The sequence below is a fragment of the Lygodium microphyllum genome, chromosome 24, assembly GCF_053477565.2.
Source record: "Lygodium microphyllum isolate KBCC chromosome 24, Lygodium_microphyllum_v1.1.10, whole genome shotgun sequence".
Taxonomy (NCBI): domain Eukaryota; kingdom Viridiplantae; phylum Streptophyta; class Polypodiopsida; order Schizaeales; family Lygodiaceae; genus Lygodium; species Lygodium microphyllum.
Genome location: NC_141158.1, coordinates 54,105,036 through 54,110,772, shown reverse-complemented (window position 1 = coordinate 54,110,772; position 5,737 = coordinate 54,105,036). Strand labels below are relative to the sequence as shown.

At 38.6% G+C, this 5,737-nt stretch overlaps 1 pseudogene; it reads left to right on the top strand.

Annotated features, from left to right (window-relative positions):
• The first annotated feature begins 225 nt into the window (after positions 1-225).
• On the top strand, positions 226-1,332 carry LOC148015107 (G-type lectin S-receptor-like serine/threonine-protein kinase SD2-5 pseudogene; annotated as a pseudogene).
• The last annotated feature ends 4,405 nt before the right edge of the window (positions 1,333-5,737 follow it).

Sequence of the window (5,737 nt, the reverse complement as noted above, 5' to 3'; positions counted from 1 at the left end):
TTGGAGTAGCCTCAGACCTTCTCTGTACTTTGCAATCTCCGGGTTACAGAGCCCACCCTTCAACTGCTGCAATAAGTCTGTCATAGGACTACTGACGTTGAAATTACTCCCTGCAAAAAGCTGTGTCAAAGTCTCCTTGAAGGTCGACTCGTCCATGTCTGGGAGATATGCAGGCTTTCCCTCTCTTCTTCTGTCTCAGGACTGGACTACGACACTGCATGGGAGATGTTGTTTATCTCAGGACTGGACTACTTCAACACGAAGTATTCTGTTGACAGCAGTCTGAATGCTACCTCGAAGGCCACATGCGAGCAGATTTGTGCTCAAAATTGCTCCTGTGCAGCAGCATTTTACCATGCCAACACATCGGCTTGCTTCCTTGTGGATATCTTAGAGGGCAGCTTATACCAAACCTTGGATCCACATATTGTGGGTTTTCTTAAGTTTGACAGAAGAGATTTGCATTTCAACTCAACAAGAAGTTCCAATTCTAGAATGGCATCAGCCATAAAGGCTTGGATCATTGGGCTAGCAACAGGCATCGCAGGAAGTTTGTTCATCACTCTCCTGGCATTTTCCATCCATGTCAGAAGATCGGCCACTACGAGGAAGCACCACAATGATGGCGAGGATTCAGAGAGTATAGACCAAGGGTTGATAGATTTAGCTGGCATTAGCCCAACAAGATTCTCTTTCAAGGAGCTCGAGGTTGCAACAGGAGGGTTTGTTGAGAAGCTAGGCCAGGGAGGGTTTGGTGCGGTGTATAAGGGTGTGTTGCCGGATGGGCGAACCATTGCAGTTAAGAAGCTAGAGGGTGCACTACAAGGTCACAAAGAGTTTTATGCAGAGGTAGCAGCATTGGGCAATATACACCATTGGCATCTTGTGCAAATGTATGGCTTCTGTGCAGAAGCCTCCCATAGGCTCTTGGTTTACGAGTACATGCCCAATGGGTCCTTGGGAAGATGGCTTTTCTCCCCTCTAGATTCTAGGACCCCCATCTTGAACTGGCAAATGAGGCTTCATATAGCTTTAGGCATGGCTAAAGGCCTTTCTTATTTACACACAAAGTGCAAAGACAAGATCCTCCATCTAGATATCAAGCCTCAAAATGTGTTGCTAGATGCCAATTTCGTGGCCAAACTTGCTGACTTCGGACTATCTAGGTTTGTCAGCAGCGAAGAAATATATGTTTTCACAACAATGAGGGGGACACCAGGGTATGTGGCACCTGAATGGCTCTTGGATTCTGCCGTCACAGAAAAGAGTGATGTGTACAGCTTTGGCATGGTGTTGCTGGAGCTGATAAGTGGGCGAAGGAATCACATCTAGCCATTGGCTTTGCGAGAGACCATGAGTGATGCAGGTTATGTGATGGAGAATTGCTACTTTCCAGCTCTGGCCTTGAGGATGGTGAAGGAGAAGAGAGGTGTGGAGCTGGTGGATGCAAGGCTGGGGCATGAAGTTGATGGGGACGAAGCCAAGAAAATAGTGAGAATTGCTCTGCTATGTGTCCAGGAGGACTCCACAAGGAGACCTGACATGTGCAAGGTAGCGCAAATGCTAGATAAGGACTATGGGGAGGTCCCTGAACCTCCCCTCACTCAGAGTTTGCATGCCTTTCTGGAAGACCATTTGCATATGATGAGATTGTCAACCAGCTCATTATCATTGGCCTCTTGTGATGGGGCCGGCGATATCCATGAAAACAGCTGCTGTTTTGAGTACTCCCAGTTGTCAGCCAGGTAGTCTGTGCTGCTGAGATTGATCTTTCCCATATTTTTTCAGAAGGTAGTGTAAGTCTGGCAAATGATACTATATTTCCAGAGGAAAGGCTAGAATTTGAAGATTGGGAGTGCTATTCAGAGGGGCGCTCTCCCTTCATCACAAAAATGGTGAAATAAATTTTCCCTTCAATGAACAAGAGCGAACATTGTGTGCTTGAGAATTGCCTTGTGCTGCTATATTTCTCTTTCTTTGCTAACTTTAATAGTTGATGAGGCTTTTATAGAAAGGAAAAGGAAAGTATAGAAAACTATGTCATTGATGTGCTCCCTAACTAGGGATAAATTTCCCCTCAAGATCAAGCTACATCCCCCTGATAATTACTATATTAGCATGCCTTTACGGGTGATGCTTCTAAGTACGTATTAATGAGATCCTTCCGGTATCTTCACAAAGAAACTAAGGCTTCATTAGGGCTGCAGCCCTTTGATTGAAATATTTAGATTGCCATATCCTGGCAAAGGTACATTGCATCCGTAGCATGTTCATTTAATTGTTATACCGAACGTTTTGTTTCATGCGACTGCTGTTGCTTCGGAGGCATTTGATTGTTTTTACTGGGAATGAGATCATTGTGCATGCTCAGAACGTCACAGCATGGCTCCCTCACTCTCTACGTTGCAAGAGCCCGAGTTAACACAGATGCCATAGTCTCCACAGTAGTTAGGAAGGAGGCATGCGCTAGTAGAGCTGTTGATGAGCTCCCACACATCCAAGGGAGCTGGTGATATTGGCCATCACCAGGCAGGCATCCTAGTTTTGCTCACCAGGAAGGAAACAGGTAGGCAGAGTGCGCACCATTGAATATTGGCCATTCTCAGTTTTGCTCACCTGTTTGAAGGTGGACAACTCTTATATACTCTTAGAGGTTTGGCAACAATGATGGGTCAGTGGCTTCTTTTGCTTGGCTGGCAAGCATTGGAGAAATATAATCTTTAAGTTGCACTTAGTGTATAGTGGCTCATGGTGCAAAAACAAGTTATAATAAAAGATACAGTCATTGGAAGTTTAAGCCTAGATAATGTTAATGTAGTAGAATAGGGACAATTTGGATTTCACATTATAGTTTGCTACTTAATTGGCAAAAATTCTATTATTCACTTTTACTTTATTAAAATCACTTTTTAAATCAATTATTTTTCTATTATTATTTATATAAAAAATATTAAAATAACATTCTATGAGATTTGATTATGTCATTATATGCCTCCTATATGCTAAGTTTATATGATAAAGTTACTACATAGATGTGATATGTTATAATTTCTTATATGGTAACTTTTTCGATGAAGTTACTATATAGATAATGTCTATTTCTGAAGTTACTATATAGTAATTTTTTTTAATAAAGTTACTATATAGATAGTTATGATAATAAACTTCCTATATAGTAAGTTAACCAAAAAAATCTTTCTATATGGTAAGTTAACTAGAAAAATGTTTCTACATTGGAAACTATGTTTCTAGATTGGCAATCTAGTAAAGTTTGATTTTTCCTATATTAGACTCTTTCTAGTTATGTGGAAATCTAACTAGCAAATTCTCTTTTTTTTCCTATATAGTCAAGCAGAGCCTACACCAACAATTACAAGATGAGTGGCATGCATATGATTATGGTTATGAAGACTTGAATAATGATTTGTCTATAATCTCATGGATATGATTATGGTTATGATTATGGGGATCTTTCTTCCTACCCATTTGACCCGAGTGGTCACAATTATGAGTTTGATGATAGTTTTCCTCCCCTTGATCATTATTATGATGGTATAACTTTTGATCCAAGAGGCTATGGGTAGGGTTTTGCACCTTCATTAGGCTGACATCTATATTTGGGTCCAAATATTTATCTTTCAGTGGTTTATTTGGCCAAAAAGTAGTCATTTTATCTCTCATTCTACTACAAACAGTTTGTGGATAGCTTACTATTTTGGCTTGCTTTCAATTATGATTTGATTACAGAGAAGAAACACCTATATGGACTAAAAGTATATCCAATGAGCTTTCTTTGACTCCTAGTATGCTTGATTTTGATATCTAGATCAAAAGATATCTCAATTTTACAATAGCAAGGTCTATAGTAGACAACAAGTAGCCTATCATTTGCAGGTGTCTTTTCTTCGAGTGATGGTCGTCTAGTTCTCAGCTTTATCATTTCCAATGGATGTCCATATGGTCTATTTGCTTTTCCACTTTTGATTCCATCCATTACCTAGTACATATTAGTAATTTTCTTATTTTTGTAAGTCACTTGTAATAGAGTAGTACTTTGATTCCCTTTACATTTAGCCATTCTAAATAGTCCACCAATGTATTTGAGGACAAAAACTTCTTTTGAGTGGGGATGCAATGTAAGAGATGGGAGAAAGGGTACATAGGAGCAGGTATAAAAGGTGAAGGTAATAATCATTTTGTATCTTATTTTTACGTAAGTACAAGTCTTTTCGAGGTCTTTTCTTGTTTCATCACTCTCTTCCTTCTTTCTTGCCTTTCTCTCTCCTTTTCTCCTATTCCTCTCTCCTTGTGTAGACTTTCTCTCTCCTTTGCACTCTTCTCTCTTTTGCATTCTTCTCTCTCCTCTCAAGTCCCTTCATGTCATTGTATCCTTGCCTTTTGTTAACTTAAGAATGTTGAATATTTCTGGGATTGGTCTATCCACCTTGCCAACCCACCATTGTCTTATGAAGAGTCGGAAGCTGGTGGCTCCCTTGGTCTCTAATTCCCTAAGTCCTTATTTTAGTCTAATTAGCTCTTGTTATAGGTAGTCCTAGCCTAAGTCAATTTTGATCTCCAAGGCCTTGACTTCTCTATAGTATTTCACTTTCTTACCATTGAGCTATCTGAGGTAATGTTGTGTTTCTCTAATGCTCTAGCCCAAACCTGCGGTAGGGAGTTCATAGTTTGCACAATAAACTACTCCAAATAACTTGAATAGTATTTCTAACCTCTCTCTACTTGAATAGCCTAGGATTTGTGTGGAATCAGACTACTTTCACTAATTGATCACTATTAGAAAGACTTAGCTGAATAGAATAATGATGATCAAACATTACAATAATTTTGACATTTTATGCTTACATTTAAAAAAGATGCTCACAACCTAACTAAAATGTACAAGCTATCCAATCTATATTTTCTAAGGTTAGGGTCCATCTGATTATTGGACCATGAGAAGCCTAAGTCATTACTTAAATCAACAAGACCATTGTAAGCCTTTGTCACATCAATTATTTATGTTTTCTTGTAAGTGATGTGCACTGCCCTTTATCCATGTATCTATCCTTCATGGTTTCCTTCTATCCAAGGGAATTTTAAGGGCATAAAAGGAAAGAATTGCAAATTCATCTATGGTTTTAAAGTGTGCAACTATTGAATTATTGTCCTTATCAACTATGATATGCATGGTTATGGCTTTCAATCTACTAGAAATTCCAATGGATGTGTCCATTTCTATTATTATGCTTGCTTGAATGCCATGTATGGTTCTTTGTGATCCCTAGGAAGTCCACCTTATAAAACATGTAAGATGCCATGTGAGTTCAATGGAAATGATGTTTTATGTAGTAAAATTTACATGGTTATATTTACAACAAGATTTTTTAATTTATAATTTAAGAAAAACCTGTAATTTTAGTAAAGTAAAAGGGGTCATTTTATGGCCTTATTACATGTAAAGAAAGGGTCTTTTAAATATCCTTTGAACGCATATTATACAGATGATTTCTTATAAGTGCACCAGTAGGGTTGAGATCAAGGATAGGTTCTTGAAGAGAGAGTCATCTGTAGTTTCGACTTCTTGTAGGTATATAACCTCACCAATATTGGTATCCTTTTTAAGCCATTTGACCTTAATAGTGATTTCCCTTTTAAGGTCAATTACACCTTTACAATGGTAAGAAATCATATTTAATTTATTTGTTTAAATTCTAGTTTTCTTTAAGTATACCCTTCT